Genomic DNA, 23,115 nt, shown 5'->3' with positions numbered 1-23,115 from the left:
CCCGCTCCCCGTTGTGAAGACCTCAACCACTACAGGCCCTCCCCAAGTTACAAACATCCAACTTACGAACATCTGCACCGACAAAATCAGCCTCAGGGAAGCAAGCAAGAGGCACGGGTGTTGGCGAGCAGCACAAATGCTGACTAGAGGATTCCGAAATGGGAGTGGGAGTCACACAGCCAATGGCTGGAGAGAAATAGCTGCAACCTCCTCCCTGCTCCTTTGGAGTCCTCCGGGCTGCGCTCGTGCTGCTCGCCGCCTTCTGGTGTGCGGGGGCTGGGTGCAGCACATGGAGAGAGTGGGGGAGAGAATGTCAGGGTAGAAGCCGGCACAGAGCACGCAAGGGAGGGGTGGTAGTTGCTGGGAGATGCCCAGAAGTCCCCTTCAGAATCTCCATCTACCACCTCCTCGCCTCATGCACCAGGATTCCAGGTTAAATAAAAAACTTTCTACAATTTCTCATTGCAAACATACAGTATTTCACCTACATTATGGGTTAAATAGGCTTTTGTGGGCTAGACGGGGAACCTAATTGCCATTTACAACTTTGTTTCTATGGGAAAATGTGTTTTGAGTTCCAAACCACCAACTTACAAACTTTTGTAACACAACCTGTTCATAAGTCGGGGACTTCCTGTGATGCCAAACTATTTTAAAATGTATCAGGGTGCTGCACCCCCTGCTCGCTACGCTCGCCAACCCCCTCTGTCTGCCACAGTGGGATTGTGGCCTCCCCTCCTACTCATGTTACAGCAGAAGGTAGGCAGCCACCAGCCCTTCCTGCAACCAGATGGGGGCCTGGGACAGGACGCTGTGGCCAGATGGGGGCTGGGTCCTGATTGGGCAGGGTGTCTGGTTGGTGGGAGGGGGCAGAAGCAGGCTGGGGGAAGGGTGCCTGGCCAGGAGGAGGGGGCAGGAGCAGGGGAGAGGGCAGGAGCAGGCTGAGGATGTGGGGGGAAGGGGTGCTGGGGGTGTAAGGTTTAGTTGGAGAGGCACTTGTTTTGCACAGAGTGGTGTGCCACTCCCAGGCACTGGAGGTTTTTGCATTGTACTTCACCCAGCAGAGTACAATATTAATATATCAACAAAACGAAGGTTGGGGGGAGTATTGAGTGGGAAAGAGTCTCTATTTTATCATCAGTTTTAAGATGTGGAAGATAGATATGTTTGTTTTATATTCTAGTTTTAGGGCTTTTGTAAAACCGTGCAGGGTTGGATTTTTTTTTCCTGTGGAACTCAAGCTCCTCACTTTTTTTTGGAGATATGGTTCTCTTTCGTTTCCAGTTTAAGAAGTTAAGCTCTAGGTTAATTAGTTTCTGGATGTTTGGGGGAGTGTAAAAAAGGAGTTGTGTCTGTTTTTCAAGGTGAAATACTTAACTGTGTAAGGAATGCTCCCCAGAATCTCAGACCTTTGAGTAAGATCAGAAATGTGCTGCCAGCCGCCATGGAGACGCAGGTTGGTGTGCTAACCGTTGGTAGGAAGTTGCGCTGTTGCACCTCTCACTAGACAATTAGGGGCTAGCTTTAACTATCACTTATGCCTGTGACCATTTTCTTCCCCTTTGAAAAACAGATGCCACGTAGGGTTGCCAGGTGTCTGGTATTGACCCGGACAGTCCGGTATTTTCACCTCCTCTCTGGTAAAAAAAAATTCAAAAAATACCGGACACCTAAAATGTCCGGTATTTTCTGTTTTTTTTTCCCAGCCAGGAGGTGAAAACACTGGACACCTGGCTACCCTAGTGCCCGGGCCCAGCCCCCGGCCTCCCTCCTCCAGGCCCCGACACCCCCTCCGCCCCCCCCGACCCTATGCTTACCTGGTTCTGCAGGGAAGCTAAGTTCTGGCTTGAACAAGAACACAAAATGGCCTCCGGCAAAAATCCAAAAGACCAAGGGGAAGCAATGCCTTCCCTGGGTCTTAGTGCTCAACTTCTCCCCTGTTCCTATCCCTGTTCTATCTCTGCACTCACTCTGAAAGGGGCCATGCTGTTTTAATGCTGTTTTATTAGTTACTTTCTATTTTTTTGCTCAACATCTTCGGTCCCCCCCCCTTGTTTTTCAACAGAATTTTTTCCCCGGTGGTTTTTTTTTGTGGGGGAGGGGATGTTCAGTATTTTTGGCAACCATCTGGCAACCCTAATGCCATGACTTAAGAAAACCTCACCTGATTAGTGAGCATGGTCTGAAGTGTTTTTCTGATAACGTAGTAAGTTGGGCTATCAGCCATGCTCTATGCAGTAAGGGCCGGATCCGCCCCCTTTAACGTCCATGGGAATCTTTCCCTTCACTTTACTGAGCGTTGGACATCACATGGTATTGAGTGCGGAGAAAGATGTGAGGTGAAAGCAGAGCTGGTTTTGGGAGTGGAGGGTTGGAATAATGCTGATCACCCTGACTGTAGCCTTGACATGCTTAGAAGTCTTTATTGCCACCAAAGGCTATTTTCTTGCTATTTCAGGGCCCAATCCCTCAGTCCAAAGAGTTTTGCGTGCGTTAAACACTGCTGAGGACTATTCCAGTAAGCACATCCCTGCACTGCCGTCCCCAGCCAGAGGTGAGGGAAGGGAAGCAGCAGCGCATGCACTTCCCTGCAAGCTGGATCCGGCGCGGAGCCTTGGGACTTTCTCTCCTCTCCCCCCATAGGAAACTGGTGCTGGCGCTCTAATCTTGGGGCGGGCCACGAGTCTGGAGCACCGGGCCGTGGGAGCCAGAGCCCAGCAGCAGGCAGTGGTACCGGGACCTAGAGTTGCTGCTTGCCAAGGCCCCAGAGCGTAGCAAGGAACCGCTGTCACCCCCTGACCCTCCTGCAGTGGAGTTGAGGGCCAGCAGGGAACCCAGGGTGTCCCCCGAGGCAGAGTGGGGAGAATACTGAGCCATGGCCTCTGCTTCTGGCTCTGCCAAGACTTGTGAGGGGTGATGCAGAGTGACGTGATGATGTCACTCTGTCATCCTGCAGGAAAAAATTTTTTATGAAGAGCGATTAGGATCCAAACACCACTGTAGGATTTGTAATTTGTGGTCTAATTAGGTGATAAAGGAGAGAGAGGGAGTGAGCGAGCTACAGTAGTCTGGTTGCCTTTTAGCACCTAATTATCACTTCGTAGTGGACTCTGGGCAGATAATTGAACTGTAATGCTTAAAGATCTTCAAAACAGTGGAAGCTTTTAAAAATATATATAAAACTAGCAGATGTACCCAGCATTGTTCAGGTTTTTGAAGTAATTTTTTTTTAAATAAATGAAAAATCAGCATGTTTTCTTTCAGTGATTGTATTTTTCAAAAATGAAGGAAACGGAAGCCTGAAGTGAGTGTTCAGAGGTGAGCAAGGGCAGGGTTGGTTGGCTTGGGGCAGAGGGTTGGGCGGTGTGGGGGGCTCGGCAAGGGAAGGGGGTGCAGAAGACAAGGCAGGTGGGATGTGCAGGACTCAGGCAGGTGCTCAGCATAGCGGGCTGGGACGTAAGAAGGGCTTACTGAGGCCGCCCGTGGCAGCAAGGGTGGCGCTGCTCTGGCAGCGACTCCTCCCAGATGGCAGGAGCAGCAGTCCCATGCCAGCAGGCTCCCCTTCCCCCGATCTGCAGGCTGTCTGTGAGGAACAGGTTCCGGAGGCTGCTCCCCCCTCCACGGGCCTCCATACAGTCTGCAGGATATTGGGGCAAGACTGCAAGGGCTGCCGCCAGCCTGCTACACCTCCACCTCCCTGGGGCCTGCAGACTGGTGAGGTGGGGGCGACGCTCTGGGGGCTGCCCCCAGCCTCTAGCAGTGACTCCACAGTGTGCACACTGTCTGGGGGGAGAGCCAGGCTCTGGGATCTGTGCAGTCCTCCAGCAGCTCCTCCCCCTAGGAGCAGGCCGAGGCTGGCTGCGGCAGCTGGCGCCCCTGGCGGGACGTGCGATCGGCACCCTCGCCTGCAGGGCCATCAATGGACTGATGTCATCATCGGGCGCCCTGGGCGGCGCCCAAGTCCACCTATAGTCACGGGCCGTCCCTGCCTCCCCCTCACAGTATGTCGGGGGGACAGCCTCTGAGGACTGACCCTCTCCAACTAGCCCTCCATGGCCTGCAGGCTGTCTGTGGAGGCAAGCTCTGGGGACCTTCCACTCCTCCAGTGGACCCTCCTCTGTCCACAGCCTGAAGGCTGTCTGGAGGGGTAAGGCTCTGGGGGGGCTGTCCCCTCTCCAGCAGCCACCCCTGTGATCTGCAGGCTTTCCACGGGGATGGCGGGCGGATGGAGGCAGGTTCTGATGGCGGAGCCCCAGCCCTGCTGGCCACTCTTTTGGTTCTGCATCTGTCTCCATTGGCCACTCTTAGTATCGCATCCCTCCTCTCTCTGCCCCCTTCCTTTCCATGTTATGGCAAACAGTCCCATTCCCTGCACTTCCTGATTTCTGAGCACAACCAAACCCTGACCTTGGTTTAAGTTAGGGTAAGAGGAAGCTGCATACCAGATTTGGTGGCTCTGGCTCTTACAGTTGAGGAGGGGTTCTTGAACAAACTCTCTCAGATGTACAAACAATGGGACTTGCAGACAGTCTAAGAAGTAGATCAAGGTAGCTATGTCACTCGGGTGTGAATATTTATGAATCCTAAGTACTATAGTTAGGTGTCTTACCCACCCACCCTCCCAGTCATGATACCAGTAGGTTGTTAGGATTCTTCTTCCATCGACCTAGCTACATCCTCTTGGAGAGGAGGATTAACTAACTACAGCAATGGGGGGAAAACCTGTCCATGAAGAAAGCAGTACAGTGCCTAAGATGCCCTGCCATAGTGCAGACATGGCCCAAGTGACGTTGCAGACTAAAACCATGTGTACACTATCATTTCTGTCAGTAAAACTTGCGTCTCTCCGGAGTGTGAAGAAAGTCCTTGCTCTTTGAGTTGATGTTACTACCGTTGTTGAATCCTTTCGTTGGCTCCCTTGTTCTCCTGCCTGTCACCACCATTCACCTGTCACCTGCACTGGTGAATACAGGGGGAGAGTTTCACCACTTCCCCCAAGTCCCTCCCCTCTAAGCGATGTGGCTGGGAGCCGGGAACGGGGGGAGCAGAGTGGGCTAGAGGTAGTCACTCTGCTTCCTCTACCACCAGTGTGTGCAGGGACAAGACCAATCCTGCTGCCAGTGCCAGGTCCCCTTCTAATCTGCCAAACTTCCATGTGCCATGCAGGGCCCTGGGCAGTTGCCCCAAACTGCCCAATGAATGAGGTGGCTCTGCCCCTCTTGTTCGTTTTGTAACACCCTGTTAGACTTGCCAGACATCCATCCTGCTCCCAGTAAACAGGGAGGATTAGCATTATGTCTGTGACCTGCAGTGCTGCATGGTGGTAGCCGTGTATGTGTCTGTGTTGTTTCCCCATACTGCACCCATGCAAAACTATTCAGCACTTAGGTCTGCAGGCTATATAGGAATAACTAATACAATGGGTACAATACTATAAAAAAGTATAAAATATCCATAAATGTCATAACACACAACAATCTATATCCCAGTAAGATCCAACATTAAAGCTCTCTAAACGATGTGTTTGGCTTCCCAAATTTCTCTGGTTAATTTGCTTTGACATATCCATAAACATTTTTCCTAAAACACAGCGAAGCATCTGAGTAACACAGATTGAATTGTTAGTCTGTTGAGGGATAATAAACAGGTCTGCAGATTAAAATATGAACTAATTACTGCATTCAATTCCATTTACTTGATTTCATGTTCCATTAATTTTTGCTGTCCTTTGTTGCGGGAGGTTTTAGATTATTTGCCCTATAATAAGTTATGCTAGAGGGTTGCAGAGGGATAGATTTCTTCAAACTGGAAGGTGAAAATGAGTGGTATTCCATGCAGGAAGTGAATTGTCTAAACATCTATCAATATGTGGCAGTAATAACAATCCCAAAATAATGTATTGAAATCCAGTTCTTCAATAAGCAGCAAAAGGGCAAATATTGAAATAGTGCACATAGCTGTGGTTTCTGATTAAGTAAAATTTTGCTTTCAAGCTTATTGCATTGTATTAGGAGGAATTTTTATTTACTTTTCCTGGAAATGGGGACAGGAACATTCTTCAATACAGCAATATGAAATATTATACAGTACAGCAAAATTCATGTGCTCTGTCATTGTAAATAACTGCATTTTAGTGTCCCATGTTAGGAAGTGGGATTTTTTTTGTCTTTAATATATTATATGTTTGGATTCTACAGTAAGTTCCCTTTTGTATTGTTTGGCTGACTAATCACTTTTCTTTGGTGGATATGATAGCCTTCTTAATTATCCTAATTCCAGAAATCAACAGCTGTGGGAGTATGGTAAAACTAAAGATGTAATCAGTGCAGGTCACTAACCATATTCTCATTTTCATTCCCCCGCCCCACTTTATTTATAAACTAAAAGATTTACCCGACATTGCTTGGACTCTTCAGGGCATGATGGGGGGAGGGGCAGGAGTCAGGGCAGGGGTTGGGGATGTGGGATGCTGAGGGCAGAGGACTGGGGGTGTGGTGGGTGCAGGAGTCGGGGTTGGAGTGGTGGTGAGACTTAGGGCATGGGGCTGTGGGCGTGGGGGAGTTCAGGAGTCAGGGTTAGTGATGAGGAGCGGCTCAGGACAGAGGGCTGGGGCTGTAGGAGATGCAAGAACCAGCGGAGGCTGTGCTTCCCAAATGGTGACTCCCCAGGGCTTGTCTACGGTGGGGGGCAAAAATGGGAAATGACTGTCTAGGAAGGAGAACTTCAAAATCAGATTTTGGGGTCATACTGAACCACAAGCTAAATATGAATCAAGTGTGTTGCTGTTGCAAAAAAAAGCAAATATCATTCTGGGATGTATTAACAGGATTATAGTAAGGAAGATACGAGAAGTCGTTCTTCCACTCTGTGCTTATTAGGCCTCAACTGAAGTTCTGTGTCCAGTTCTGGGCACCATATTTCTGGAAAGATGTGGAGAAACCAGATGTGGAGGTCCAGAGAAGAGCATAAAAAAGTGACCTATGAAAGCAGATTGAAAGAATTAGTTCTATTTAGACTGAGAGGGGTCATAACAGCTTTCAAGTGCCTAAAAGGTTGTTACAAGGAAGAGGGAGAAAAATTATTCTTCTTAACATCTGATGATTGGACAAGAAGCGCATGGAGTATTTTTCCCCACTTGCTTCATTATTGTTAAATACACTGGAGTTCTCTGCTACAAAACTTTCTTGTGTGCAGAACTACTCCCCCTAATTCTCGTAGGAGTATCAGTCCATCCATTAGCAGGATTCAGAAAGGTAGTTGTGTTAGTCTGTTTCAGCAAAACCAAGAAGTCCTGTGGCACCTTAAAGACTAACACATTCATGAGGACATAAGCTTTCATACAGCCCATGAAAGCTTATACCCTCATAAATGTGTTGTTTAAGGTGCCACAGGACTCCTTTTGGTATGAGCAGAATTGGGATTGATATACAGGCAGTCCCCGAGTTACGCGGATCCGACTTACGCGGCTCCAACTTACGAGTTACGCGGATCCAGACCAGGGAGACGGGGAGCAAAGCCGGGGAGCACATGGGCAGCGGACAGCCCAGATGTGCCGCGGCTGTCCCGCTGCCGGCGTCCTCAGAGGCTTTGCTCTCCGTCTCCCTGGTCTGCTGGTCTCCAGCAGACCAGGGAGACAGGGAGCAAAGCCGGGGAGCACGCGGTCAGCGGACAGCCCATACGCGCTGCGGCTGTCCCGCTGCCAGCGTGTTCCACGGCTTTGCTCCTCGTTTCCCTGGTCTGCTGGAGACCAACAGACCAGGGAGACGCGGAGCAAAGCCGTGGAGCACGCGGGCAGTGGACAGCCCAGACGCGCTGCAGCTGTCCCACTGCCGGCGTGCTCCGTGGCTTTGCAGCAGACCAGGGAGACGCGGAGCAAAGCCGCGGAGGACCCGGGCGGCGGGACCCCGGTGCATCTCGGTCCCCCGCCCGCGTCTCCCTGGTCTGCTGGGGTGGGTGCGCGCAGTTAGTACACCCTCCCCCCAGCAGTCTAGGCTTTTCTCCGGACGCCTGTGGTAGAGCGTTCTGGGCGCTACTGGACCAACCCAGCAGCACCCCAGCTGCTCTGCCCCAGGCGTCCCCAAGTCAGCCGCTGCTGAAACTGACCAGCGCTGACTACAGGAAGCCCGAGGAAGAGTTGCTCTGCCCCGGGCTTCCTGGAATCAGCCGCTGATCAGTTTCAGCAGCAGCTGACTTGGGGACGCCTGGGGTTCTTTAGTCTGTATGTAAGTCGGAACTGGCGTCCAGATTCAGCCTGTTGAAACTGATCAGAGGCTGATTCCAGGAAGCCCGGGGCAGAGCAACTCTGCCTGGGGCTTCCTGTAGTCAGCTGCTGGTCAGTTTCAGCAGCGGCTGAATCTGGATGCCAATTCCGACTTACATACAGATTCAACTTAAGAACAAACCTACAGTCCCTATCTTGTACGTAACCCAGGGACTGCCTGTACTAGAAATAAGTGCAACGATATTAGCTAGCAATGAATATAGGTCTCTTGTATGAAACTGTGAAATGCCCTTGCATGGAACACTAGCTTTTGCATTTACTATTTTGAGTTAATTAGATCAATTCAGTAATATATATTTCATTAGCCAACTCTTCCTGGGAAGGGCAAGCAAACTAGTGAGACTGGGATTGTCACATCATATAATTTAAATTCCTTTTGGTGACTGATTTCTAAACTCCAATATCATAAAACAAGTTTTTTCTGCTTATGGAAGTGCTGCATAGGATTTGCTCTTTTAAACCTTTGGGGGCATTAAAACATTCAGTACACTAAACGTCTCATGTCTCTTATGAAGTATTCATTTCACCTGATTTTAGATTATTTTAATTTGCTTAGGGGTAACTTGGCTTGCTTCATGGTGATATGTCTTTAATTAAACAGCCAAGTTACCTCCATAGCCAGAACACCTTATTCATTTTACAGTGTTTTTTAAGTAACTGGTAATGATATTGCCATAATACGTTCTATGAGTTTAAATTTTTTCCTAAGTGCCTGTAATGTAACATTCCAAGGGAAGGGGAAAAGTCTTTACTGAACTATTTGTACAAAAACACTTTACAACTAACAGAAGGTAAATATGCAGGAAGGAGCACATGCAAACTTTATCATGTTTTTGCATTAGCAAACAGTGGACCAGATTGTGACATCTTCTGCCCAAGTTAAACTTCCATGGAAATCAGTGGAGTTTTGACTGAGAGAGGACTGTGTGATTTGTCATTTAAATACAGGCAGTCCCCGGGTTACGTACAAGATAGGGACTGTAGGTTTGTTCTTAAGTTGAATCTGTATGTAAGTCAGAACTGGCGTCCAGATTCAGCTGCTGCTGAAACTGACCAGCGGCTGACTACAGGAAGCCCCAGGCAGAGTTGCTCTGCCCGGGGCTTCCTGGAATCAGCCTCTGATGAGTTTCGACAGGCTGAATCTGGACGCCAGTTCCGACTTGCATACAGATTCAACTTAAGAACCCCAGGTGTCCCCAAGTCAGCTGCTGCTGAAACTGATCAGCGGCTGATTCCAGGAAGCCCGGGGCAGAGCAACTCTTCCTCGGGCTTCCTGTAGTCAGCGCTGGTCAGTTACAGCAGCGGCTGACTTGGGGATGCCTGGGGCAGAGCAGCTGGGGTGCTGCTGGGTTGCTCCAGTAGCGCCGCTCCTCGGCGCTACTGGACCAGTCCACCAGCACCCCAGCTGCTTTGCCCCAGGCGTCCTGATTCAGCCGCTGCTGAATCTGACCAGCAGCGGCTGAATTAGGACGCCTGGGGCAGAGCAGCTGGGGTGCTGCCAGGTTGGTCCAGTAGTGCCCAGAGCGGCGCTGCGGGACCAACTGGCAGCGCCCCAGCTGCTCTACCACAGGCATCCGGAGAAAAGCCTGGACTACTGGGGTGGGGGCGTACTAGCTGCGCCCTTCCCCCCACCGCCCAGCAGACCAGGGAGACGCGGGCGGGGGACCGAGACGCACCGCGGTCCCGCCGCCCGGGTCCTCCGCGGCTTTGCTCCGCGTCTCCCTGGTCTGCTGGAGACCAGCAGACCAGGGAGACGGGGAGCAAAGCGGAGGAAAGCCGCAGAGCACACCGGCAGCGGGACAGCCGCGGCGCGTCTGGGCTGTCCGCTGCCCGCGTGCTCCGCGGCTTTGCTCCCCATCTCCCTGGTCTGGGGAGACGTGGAGCAAAGCCGCGGAGCACGCGGGCAGTGGACAGCCCAGACGCGCCGCGGCTGTCCCGCTGCCGGCGTCCTCAGAGGCTTTGCTTCCCGTCTTCCTGGTCTGCTGGTCTCCAGCAGACCAGGGAGACGGGCAGCAAACCCCGTTCGTAACTGCGGATCCGACATAGGTCGGATCCGCGTAACTCGGGGACTGCCTGTACTAAGTTGTTAATTATTACTGATAAAATTCTAAATTCCTCTTGAATTTTGTAATCTTTATCTGATTCTTCATTGGGACCCTCAGGCACAATTCTGCCAATCAGAACTCTGGTCCTGGACTCCATTTACCCCCCACTCAGCACTGTTTATAGTCAATCATGTAATTCTGCTAATGCCGTGTGAACTTCCTTACTGCCCCCCCACAGATGATTACTTTGCAGCCTGATGAATAAACTTTGATTTCCCATGTCATCTTAAACTAAATGTCTACAAGTGTTATTAATAGTCTGGAGAGTTGGTCAACATTTTTCCTGAAAAAAAAAAAAAAAAAAAAGGTGGAGGGGAGTGTCACTGGAAAAAAGATTTCAAAGGGAAAATGTCCTTTTTAGTTTATTTTCTATAGAAAAATACTAAACCAAAATTCCTTTTCACTTTGAAATTTTTGGTTTCAGCTCTTTTCTTTTTTACCACTGAATGCCAAAGACTGAATGTGGCTAGAGTTTGTGTTGGGAGAAGGTCTGAGGGGAGAGGGTACCACTTTTTTCCTTTCTTTATTCAATTTTTCCACTCTAACTTTTCCAAACTTTTGAAAAGTTATTCTATGGGAAATAGAAAGACGGTACTTTTGCCACTCTGTAACTTTTCAAAATTTGGGGATGTTCAGAAGAGTCACAGAATAGAAACATTATTTGTGTTTGGGGAAACTTGTAGACATTGTTATATTGCACTATGAAGGGACTGATAATTCAAAACTATTTAAAAAAGAATTACAAAAAATTGAATGGAAATAACTTAAATGTTTCACAACATTTTTTTTATTGTGGCAAGCCTTATGCATTATTTGTCTCAAGGACCTGTGGCCGTGAAATCTGTTGGCTGACTACAGGCAGTACTAAGTAGTGTTTCTATCACCTGGGCCAAATTTTGCTCTGCTCTGGATAAACCCATTTTTGTTCCTATGCTCTGGATAATAGCTTTCTTTTAATGAAAAAAATGAGAAAATGAAACCTAAACACTAAATTGCAGTTAAGGACATACCATTGTTAGAATATTAAAATGCATCTGCCTTCATTCACGTATCATGTGTGTGCTTTTTGCTTTTAAATTTCTGTTGTGATGCTTCAACAAAGGTGAACTTCAGACAACTGAAAAACAAACCATATGGGGTGGATTAAACATTTTTACAGGCCTTCTTAATATATCACAAAGAAGCAAAAAGAGATGCAATAGGCACCATTTTTTTCTGATTAGTAATTCACAACTGCCTTGGAAAGCTAGCAAAATGATGATATTGCAAAAGTCAAGGGAGAGGAAGTTGAACAATTGACTGTTTAAAATTCTTTACTAACATATTTATTTCCAATATTTTTGATAAAGGAAGCCTTTGTTAAAGATAGAAAACCTTTTGCTTGCCCCGTAATTTAAAAACGTTACAGCCCCAAGAGATCCTCCAACAATCTGTTTAGCTACGGTATTTTACTTACAGAATTCCATTATTAATTGTGAGTATCTTTAAGTCTTTGATTTATCCTCCTAACTGCCCTGTGAAGTTGGAAAGGATTATTATCCCAATTTTACAAATGGGGAACTAAGACACTGAGAATCTAAGTGACTTGTTGAGAGGTCACAGAAGAAATGTGTCCAGAGCAGGGACTCGAACCCAGGTGTCTCAAATAGCAGGCTAGTCCTCTAAGCACCAAACCATCCTTGCCCTAAGAGGATGCCAGACTTGATATTCCTGAGGTTTGTAAGTTAAACAGGTAGGCAAATAATCTTTGCAAATATTATACATTATAAAGTGGACATCACAAAAGAGAACACACTCAATAGTTTTTCCTCAGGGACCTTTTTTTTAAGTGAGAAAAGTAAGGATTTTTATTTTTATTTTTTTGCTAGTGTGAATATGCCATCTAGAGAGAGAATAGGGCACTTTAAAATGTTTAAACCCATCCATAATTTCTCAGGCTGTTCCATAGTTTTTACTAGCAAAAACTTGCTTAAATCCTCAATCTCCTCATTCACTCCCTCCTCCAGATTATAATTATTTACTAATAAATAGCAGTCTAGGTTTCAACCTTTATTGTTAAGTCTCTAACTTTCAGTTTATTTCAACAGCATTAACTAGATACTTGTCTCTTACCTTGTGCTTAATAGTTTCTTCTGAGAGATTTTATTAGCTTATTAAAAAGCCAAGTAAATCATGTCAGCTGCATCTTCCTTTTCATTACATTTGTCAAAGAACTCTCGGTTTGCAGAGCTACGCTTTTTTCTTACAGAAGCCATGCTGGTTTGACTCTCCTCGGGCTAGACTTATCCAAGTTCTGTTGTGCTCCTCTCTTAATTAAAATCAGACAGATACTACATACCATAAAATCAATATACTTAACCTTCAAGGCATTTTTATTTTACAACCCAGTTGACTTTTATTGATACTTTTTGAAAACTAAAAAGAAAAGATTTTTTAAAGACGCTCAGTTTCTTTAGGCAAAAACTGTGATATAAGATTATGGATTAAGAAATTCTTCAAACCAATAAAGAAGAGCAAAGTTGAGTTTTGGCTAACTTACAATAATAAAACCTATCTAAAATGATTACAGTAAAGGATCAGTTTTTCAGGTTATTCATTACTTGAAAGAAGCAAGCATCACAATAACATTATAAAAGGATTAGAGTTGACTAGCATAGAACAAATTTCTTCCAAGTCAGTGTTCTGTCCATTTGTCTCTTAATATTGCATTGTCTTTTGTCTAGCTACATGCTTATCTCTCTGTAAGCTAGTGGAAATTAATGCACACATCTGGATTAAAAGCAATGATAGGAATGACTGAGCCAAGTCACTCTTTAGTACATATTATTTTTTAAAAAAAAATCCGAGTGACAGAAAAAAGTTCTCACTGATATTTTACTAGAGATACATGAAAAGGATTATATACTGGTTACTTAGAAAGTTCTATCAAAGGCAAATAAAGTTCAATATTTTAGCTAGAAAAGGAAAACCCATCAATACCAATTTCTCTCTTGTCACTTCTATTTTTATTTATATTTTCTAGACAAGGCATGGCTTCCCCCTTGGTGGTAAACTACTCCCAATGATGGAATAACTTATTTTGGAGCTGTTTTCCTACATAATGTTGGTCAGAACCAGCTATAATCACAACTGCAGTGATAGACCTTCAAGCATGTGCAGTGTTGTTGTAGCCTTGTCTGTCCCAGGATTAGAGCTACAAGGAGGGGTGAGGTAATATCTATTATTGCATCAACTGCTCTGTCACCAGCAGAAGTTGGACCAATAAAAGTTATCGCCTCCCTCACATTCCCTTCAAGCAGATATTCTTCAGGTTAGTCTTTGCCGTTCTGCTTTTTTAAAAAAACAGATTTAGCATGATATCCACTGGGCATTTCTTTAAAAGGTCCATTTTTCTCTGTTCGGTAACAACCCTTCCCCCATTTGCCTCCCAGCAATCACTGATCGAGGCTGAGCACTCTTTTTTTCAATCATATAAGAATTTAAATACATGCTCAACTCTAAGCATGTGGGTACAATGTGAGTCTAGAGGTGAAGAGAGGGGCAGCTCAGTTTTCATGCTTAATCAAAACTTGATCCTGAAGCATTTATGGTCATGAATCTAAGCTAATCCTCTGCTCACCTCTAGACTTTTCTCACCTTCAGGTCAGGATTGACACCTTAGCAAATCTGTTGTGGACTTTCTTCCAGCCAGTCACCACTGCCCCTTTTTACCAGCACTAAAACTCTTATTTTGTAAAAGGAAAGGAACGGTTTTCCAAATTAAGTTCTGGTCACATGCTTTGTGCCACCACGTTATCCAGCAAAGCAAGAATATACCTTGTGTGTTTTTCTTTTTAAATAAGGGAGCAAATAAAAAGATATCTTTATTTGGCAGTATGTATTAATGATGACTTGCTGCACTTGTCCAAGATCAAGAATTCTGACTTAGAGGATAAAAGGCTCACTAGTGCCAAGAACTTTGTGACAATCAATCAGGTTTAGGAGAAACTTCTTGATGCACAGTTCGGCTCTTTTTCTCATCAAAGAAAAGGAAGGGTCAATAAATTTTCATTTAAAGTTTCTAATACTAAATAAGTTCAATAAAAATAATTACTTATAGAAGTACAAAGCAATACAACATATGTTATTTACAGTCACGCAAGTCACGGATTGCTCTACCAAAAACACCTCCTGGCCTGAAGCTGTAAAACACATTCCCAAGTTGTATCTTTTCATAGAATGCTAGAACTGGATGGAAACTTGAGAGGTCATCAAGTCCAGTTGCCTGCATTCATGGCAGAACCAAGCACTATCTAGATCATCCCTGATAGATGTTTATCTAAACTGCTCTTAAATATCTCTAGTGAGGGAGATTCCACAACCTCCGTAGGCAATTTATTCCAGTGCTTACCCACCCTGAGAGTGAGGAAGTTTTTCCTAATGTCCAACCTAAACCTCCCTTGTTACAATTTAAGCCCATTGCTTCTTGTCTCCTTTCTCCCTCTTCCTTGTAACAACCTTTTAGGTACTTGAAAGCTATTATGTCCCATCTCAGTCTTCTCTTTTCCAGTCTAAACAAACCCAGTTCTTTCAGTCTTGCCTCATAGGTCATGTTTTTTGTTACTCTTCTCTGGACCTCCAGTTTCTCCTGAAATGTGGTGCCCAGAACTGGACACAATACTCAGGTTGAGGCCTAATCAACCGAGAGCAGAGCAGAAGACTTCTCATGTCTTGTTTGCAACACTCCTGTTAATGCATCTCAGAATGATGATTATTTATTTTTTTTGCAGCAGTGTCACACTGCTGACTCATATCAAGCTTGTGATCCACTATGATCCTTAGGTCCCTTTTTGCAGTACTCCTCTTTAGACCATCATTTCCCATTTTGTATGTGTGAAAATGATTGTTCCTTACTAAGTGGAGTACTTTGCATTTATCTCTACAGGGTGTCCCTGCTATAAGTTGCCCCCGTATATATCCATTCCTCACTAAAGTCGTTGATGCTTGTAAGAACTCATGCATTATAAGTCCTCCCATTCCCCACTCTTAAATCACACCAAAAATACCTCCCATTGTGCGCAAATGGAAGCTAACCACGGGAAAAAAATTCCCCACTTTAAGTTGTTTCACTAAAAGTCCAAGTTTTTTTGAATGTATCTTGGACTTATACCAAGGACAGCCTGCATAGAACTTCATCCTGTTTACCTCAGACCATTTCTCCAGTTTGTCCAGGTAATTTTGAATTATGACCCTATCCTCCAAAGCTCTTGCAACCCCTCCCAGCTTGGTCTCATCCACACATTTTATAAGCATATACTCTGCCATTTTTTATAGTCTGGTTCTTAGCTTGTCTCAATAGTTTCATTTACACTTACTCACCTTTGTGTGTAGTTTTATAGGAAAGGCTTCATCTACTCTGTTTGCTGGTGGAATCCATGACTGCCTGCAATAACTATACCATTTTGTTGCAATCTGCTGATTGATTTTTACTTCATAATAGTATAAACAAGCTAGTTTTTAATGAAGTTTTCTCACTTTGGCTATGTCTAGACTATGGAGTATCCCAGAAAACCTCTGCCATTTCCAGGGAACACATCTGCTCTTCCGACATTTTTTTGCTTTTTTAGAAGCGCTGTCTTCCTCCTGCCACGAGGAAGGAGGGATCTACTGAAAGAGGAGGTTTTACTGAAATGTGGTCCAGTGTAGACAGGCCAGATTTTGGAAAAGCCTCTTCCGACAAAACTATCGGGAAAAGGTACGCAAATTGCAGATTACAATGTGCGAAGTGCAGGTTGCATAGCTTTTTCTGATAGAAAGCAGCAGTCTAGACGTAGCCTCTGTGGATTAATACTGGGAGGGCAGAATACATTATGTGCAAGCATAAGGACAAAACTTCTTCCAAAAGATCATGATCAGGGTTTGAACCCTGGACTTTGAGATCCATGGCATGGACCATTGAAGTTAAAGGAGTAGTTATCCCTTACGTAGGCAAGCTATTAAGGGAGCTATTAAGCTACATGGTTGGCCAGCATGCAACACAGCAGTAGAATGCTGCAGCTCAGGAGCTCTGGCTTCTCTTCATGCCTCTGGCATGTGAGGATGCTCAACTAGTAAGCCAGACTCACAGATCTGGCCTGTTACTTTTGAAAAGTGATACAGCTCAGTGGATACTATATGAGAGATCCCAACTCTGCTTGAAGTGACCTTAGGCAACTTCTAAGTTATTTCTAAAATTGAAGAGAGACACTTCACTACTCTACTAAGGCTAAATATAAGGGGTTCTTCAGTGAGGGCCCTTTAAGTGCAGCAGTCAGAGATGAGACAAGAAGTTTTGGCTCCTAGTACTATGTACTTTCCCCTTGGGTTGTGAGTTGGTCTCTACAGAATATTGCCTGAATTAGCTGACATGCAAATCATCCCACAAATGCTGGTTCACATGAGAGCTCTGCTAGAACTGTGTCTACGCTAGCTCTTGGTATGGTATTACCTTCCAAAAAACTAATCCACCAGTAGCAGCATTGAGACACTTTCAGCAAAAGAAGTAGGGTAGACACCCTTGAAACGATTTTAATAGATATTTGGGAATTTACATCCTAGACCAGGGGCAACTGGCATGGGGAAACATGGCGACGCTGGTCACATGACCACCTCCCTGCAGCCCAGGGAAGGGCTGGGACATTACCCCTCCACCGCAGACCCTGCCTCTCCTCGCGCCTGCTCCACCTCCTTTCTGCCCCAGATCTGCCCTCTCCCCTCCTCTTCCCACCCTTGTTCTGCCCCGCTTCTTCCTCCAATTCCCTCCCCCAAGCAATTTGGCCCTGGAGACTAGTGAGCCTAGGGTTCCAGCACCAGCAACGGGGTACGGCTCCCCTTGCATTCACTGGCAGCAGCTGGTGAAGCGGAGATTTATACAGAGGCAATATGATGTTTTCTGTCTTATCATCTATCTCTTTCTTAATGAATCCCAAGCATCTTGTGTTTCCTGAAGAACCTGGTTCATGTAAAGCCCAAGAATATGCTTAGTTAAGAAAATTTGCCCCCTTAGATTTCCAATTTACAGACCCAGTTCCCCACAATTTCTCAGCTACCAACGGCACAGTAGAGAAACTATTCTTCCACACAACTGGTAAAACTGTTCCCCGAGGCCCTTAATTTTAAAAATCTACCCTTTTGCTCCCAGATTCTAATGAACAGCTATTCTAATTTAATGGGATTTCTAAAAAATGAAGCAAGATAATAAAAGGAAAAATTACAAGGGGAAAAAATCAGTCTCTAAAGTTCCAAGTATCCTTTATGCTATGGCCTATTTGAAATATATATGTGTTTGAAATATTTTAAATCTCCAGCCTTGGGTTTATATATAAAGAGAGAGAACTATATTGAAATATTTCAAACTGAGCAAGTTTCTAATAAGCCAAGTTAGGGCATGTTCCCACAATCCTTTATACAATGCTAACAGCCCTATTGAAATGAGTAGGAAGAGGCCCTTTTTTTAGCAAACAAATTTTCCTGTTATGTTATTGCTAGTCATTCTAGAAAAGTGAATGAACTGAGGGCATGCACTGCAGCATATCCAGACATTAATGGTGGTGGTGGTGTTAAAATAAGCTGATCCTGAACAACATATAGATTTAGGTCAATTTTAAACAGAATTAGAGTCAGACAGACCAAACAAACAACTTGTATCTGCTGTTTCTTAGAGGTAGCCCTCTTAGGCCATGTCTTCACTTGCTGTGCCAGAAATCAAACTTCCGACATTTGATTTAGAGGGTCTAGTTAAGACCCGCTAAATTGAACACAGAGTGGTTGCAGTCAGCACTTGTATTACTCGCAGTCGCGAGGAGTAAGGGAGGCCGACAGGAGCGTTTGCTTCCGTCAGCCTCCCTCGGTGAATATGGTGCCAAGTTCAGCTTAAGGTAAAATGACTCCAGTTACGTATTTTACATATTTGGAGTTGAATACCTTAACCCGAGCCTACAGGTCTAATGTAGACCAGGCCTTAGACTGTTTCAGCAAAAACTAGTGTTATATTACAGCCGGTCCATGACTTACGAACGAGTTATGGACCAAACACTTGGCCGTAACTTGAAGGGTTTGTAAGTAGGGCCTCATTCATTTACATGCGACTGTGCTGTTCGTAAGCACGGATCACATTCGTAACTCAGGGACAGCCTTTACGACCACTTAATGGGAGGTTGGGTCTTAAGTACAAACGGTCGTAAATCGACCATTCGTAACTCGTCGACCGGCCGTACTATGTGGAAGATCAGTGTTAACGTGGCTAATTCAGTCAGGGTGGATGTGGCCCACTTCCAACAGGTGAGAATACCTAAAGGGAAAATTAACTTTTTGTAATTAGCAAGCCAGCCTCAGGCCCCATTCAGATCTGTCTGATGCTGCCAAGTTTGCATATGAATTTCAGCTCAAGCAGTTTCACACTGCAGTCTGTTTTTGAAGGATTTTTGGTCAATAGGGTAACTTTTAAGTCTGTTTGCCCAGGGAGACTGACGTGCTCTTCTGCTGGTGTTTGAATGTTACTATTCTTGATGTCTGATTTGTGTCCATTTGTTCTTTTGCACAGAGACAAACTGAACTGATCTTCCACATAGCAATGTAACACTTCCATCCTTATATTTATGTATAAATCCCTGCCATACTTCATCAGATGCATAATTTCACTTCATGCATCTGATGAAGTAACTGAAGCCCACCAAAGCTGATGCCTTAATAAATGTGTTAGTCTTTAAGGTGTCACAGGACTCCTCATTGTTTTTGAATCCACTGTGTCACGTTCATCAGATGGCTGCTGCTCCCAACATGCCTTTCAATGATTACAGCATCTAAACACAAGTTCAGTGGACTCATACTAAATCAGCAGACAGTTCTAAATGCTAACTATAGTTATAAAGCACTATAATCTTATGTCACAAAATTTTGAAGCACAAATAACACATCTCACTGCAAGTTGCCGTAACCACTTGTTATCGCTACCTGTGGATATTCATGTCATCGCAAGACCTTGGGCTGATGTGATAGCCATAAAACTAATGAGGGTTGCCACTGTCTGTATCTGACACCAGTGCAATCCGGATTGTTAAAAAGCTGCTGACCATTACTGGTTTTCCAATTTCAAGTTACCCTTTGGAAACATAGATTATATGAAGTAAAAGAACTGTGCATTCAAAAAGCTGTGATGGGATTCTGGTAACAAAATCAACAGAAGCTTTGCTCCTGCAAGCTCATCAGAACATCCTAAAAGGTAGCATTTATTGTAATGCAGAGAGCTTCTGCAAGCCCATTTGCTGTACTTAAATCTTTGAGGCAAATGCATCCCTAGTGTAAATACTTAGACTTTTGTCTTAAATCATTCAAGTGGTATTAGGAATACATTTTACCATTAACTGGATTTATATTGAGTGAATGTGGAGCTGGTGCATTCCCTCCACACTAGAGGCAGTTATACCCAATGAGTACTCTCTGTGTAGCAGGATACATTATTTGCTATTGTCCATTTATGCCGTGGCTGCAGGTGAGTACGATAACGGGATTTGCAATTACAGCCAAACTTTGATATTCCCCAAACCCCAATAATCTTACTTCACTTCTTGGTAGAGACCTAACAGTAGAACATGGTAGCATGCTCTATTGCTGAAACTGATAGCTTAGCAGAATGTACATTTACTAGCCTAAAATCAATTATTATAAATAATTCACATTGAACTACACTTTTCAAAAGGAAGTACATTTGATGATGGAATAGCCTTGATTTTTGTTATAGTCCCCCCCCCACACACACACACACACTATTTTTTCAGTCTCCAGAAAGTTTCCCATTCATTAATGAATGCTTTGGTAGGTCTACTCTTTTGATGAACATTGAAAAGCTGAATTTCAATAAAACAAATGTTGTTGACTATTGTGCTGTGACCATGCATTTGTTAATGAGATGCAGGGTATAAAATCTGGAATTTTATACATGAGGAAGCTGGGACAGTTTAACTAACTTGTCCTATAAGCACTACAGTCCAATATATTAATCAGGCATCCTGAACACAATGGAACTGGATTCTAATCCTCCATTTGATATTGACTTGCTATTTAAATTTGAGCAAATTGGTGCCTCTCTAAGATTCTGTTTTTCCTCAATAAGTATAGAAAATATCTATTATATATTTAAGAAAACTTGTGTGTCTGTCCATCTATGAGTCCGTTTGTTCAAAAACTTCTTAACAGTAAGAGCTAGGACCACGAAATTTGGTATGCGACTTCCTCTTATCATAAATTAAAACTAAGTATGGGTTTGGTTGTGCCAGGACAATGGGTTGTCCCTGGAATTCGATTGTCTCTCTATATATTAAAGTTTTTCCTGCAGGATGACAGAGTGACATCATCACGTCACTCTGCATCCCGCCTGCCTCCTCCCTTTCTTCCCTCCTCCCCCAGCTCGAGCCTGACCTCCCTGCTCCCCCTGGAATTGCTATTTTAAACCAAGCCCCTACTTGCCTTCCTTCACCCCCATCCCACAGGGCTTTCAACACCAAGAAACATGGCACAGTAGCTGGCAGACCTCACATTGCAGCTGTGACAGCCAGGTCAGGGTGTGTGTGCGGTGCTCGGGAATGCAGCTTAGAGATAGGCGCTAGGAATGGGGCTCCCAGCCGGGGTTATGGGCTAGCAGCAAGCTATTGGGGGTGCCCCCCACCGCCAAGGTCTTGGGGAGCTTGAGTGCAGTGCCCTACTGCCCCCATGGAGATTCACCTCCTCCTGCATTTACCGCTGCTGCCAGAGCACCCCAGAGCCGTCCCAGGGAACAACCGCACTGACCTGTCTGTTCCTTCCCTTCTGCTCCCAGTGGCTCCCCGCACTACAGCTTTCCCCACCTCAGCAGGTTGTCCGGAGCACCAGGTGCAGACAGCACTACCTGCATCTCGCCCTCCGCAGCCTCTGGGATTAGAGCCGGGCCTGGTGCACGCCGTGGCCAGGAGCGGGGGGTTAGGTTTGGGGGGGAGAGAAATGTCCTGGGCTGACGAGGAGGAGGGAGAAGGGGCCCAGGCTGGCGGAGTGGGGGGAAGGAGAAGGGACCTAGGCTCGAGCGGCTCCTGCCCAGTTCTCCCTGGTGGATGGGGGAGAGAGCCAGGGTTGCCTACCCCCAGCGAGAGGGGGGTTGGTGAGTACAGCAAGCAGGGGGTACAGCCTCCTAGTTTCTCATCAAATGGAATGGGAGGAGTCTGGTAGGAGGCACAATTATACTATACAGTGACCACGGGGGGCAGAAAGGGACCCCATTGGGCTGCCAGGGCAGGAGAAATGGACATCTATCTACTATATATTTCAGAGAGTTTGTCTGCTTGTTTGTCTGTGTATGTCTGTCCCCCAGCCAGGGGACATGCACCCCTCCACTGGCTGAGTCTGCTGGAGCTGCAGCGGCCATGGACAGGCACTTCTCGCCTGGCCCCAACCTACTATGGTGAGAGATGGCTGAGGTTGGCCTCTCTCTCCAGGACAGCTTCAATACTGAATCCCTCATCCCCAAGCCCGCCCCAGAACAATGATTTCAATGAAGAAATACAAAACTTATTCGAGTTAAGGACTCAAGCAATGTGGGCTAAACCTTTAGGTTAATAAATAATTGTAAATTGCTGCATCAGAGAAAAAATATTGTAAACACTTCTGGCTTCCCAGCCCAGTACCCAGGACACTAACCAACGCTGCATCTATGATACACTCACATTTGTTAGTCTTTGGACAAAAATAAAACGTGTATATGCTGCAAAATGCAAAAACTTGCATTCACTTGAAATTAAATAACATTTTTGCCCAATTGGAGGCCAAAAGAACAAGTGGCCTCGTAAACCTATTAATACTTTGGCTTAAAATCATCAACCCATTTTTGGCCAGCTTGAACTACAGTTACTAATTCTTTGCTTAATGTCACTATTTTGTGGTCCATGGCTGGGAAGGAGCAGTCAACAGCTCAGAGTGAATCACCAGTTATTAAATCTAAAAAGTTGTTGTAAAAATAAATTAGGGAAAAGTTATTGGTGCAGAAGGTAGTGCAATCATTGAAGCTACACTTAATCCATCTGAGAATCTGTTCCATAATGTTTGCAGAGTGACGAATAAAAGGTAGTGGAAATCTGGAGGGAGCTCTAGCTCCTTTTTGGTCACCCCTTTGATTAGATATCAGCCTGAACTAACAACCTGGCTCCAAAACCTCCAAATTTTGGTTGAAGGTAGGTCTAGAGCAGGGCCACTCAACTTTGGAAGCCCCAGGGGCCACAATGATACCCACAGCACATGCCAAGGGCCATAACTAAGTGTGGTTGCATATTCATGCAAATATATATGCAAACAGCTTCTTTCACTCTGACAGGCATGAATACAAAACACTTCCCAGAATGTCCCGGTGCTCCGCGCACCTCCTCCTTGGGGGCTAGAAATGCCTATACCTTGTACCCATCTGTTCCAGCCAGCCCGTCCGCTTGCGTTTTTCAATGCTCACCCCACCTGGAAGATGCCGTGCCATTGTGGAGCGTGTTCCCAGTGGAGGCCATGTTCAAAGGATCCCACCCTTGGGCCATTTGTTGAGCTCTGCGTAAACCCAATCGCACCGAGGGCTGCAAACAAGTTGAGTAGCCCAGGTCTAGAGAATAACAGGCATTCGGCATATACATTATAATTACTTAGATGCTTACACTATAAGCACTTTTCTTCAAATTGTTTTACGTTCATTAATTAACTCAGTGTTAT

At 45.4% G+C, this 23,115-nt stretch overlaps 1 protein-coding gene and 1 long non-coding RNA gene across 9 annotated transcripts in view; one reads left to right on the top strand and one right to left on the bottom strand.

Annotated features, from left to right (window-relative positions):
• CA10 (carbonic anhydrase 10) overlaps window positions 1-23,115 on the top strand; it is a 417,040-nt gene that overhangs the window by 341,337 nt on the left and 52,588 nt on the right. The window lies entirely within an intron of this gene.
• LOC112546132 (uncharacterized) lies at window positions 6,040-13,542 on the bottom strand. The gene is made up of 4 exons (XR_012896965.1): window positions 13,484-13,542; window positions 12,499-12,694; window positions 11,397-11,503; window positions 6,040-6,978 (listed from the first exon to the last, which is right to left on the bottom strand). It is a non-coding gene; the product is annotated as an uncharacterized LOC112546132 (long non-coding RNA).

This window comes from Pelodiscus sinensis, chromosome 20 (assembly GCF_049634645.1).
Source record: "Pelodiscus sinensis isolate JC-2024 chromosome 20, ASM4963464v1, whole genome shotgun sequence".
Lineage (NCBI taxonomy): Eukaryota > Metazoa > Chordata > Testudines > Trionychidae > Pelodiscus > Pelodiscus sinensis.
Note: the sequence above shows the minus strand (reverse complement) of the source record. Positions and strands in the feature narration are given on the sequence as shown.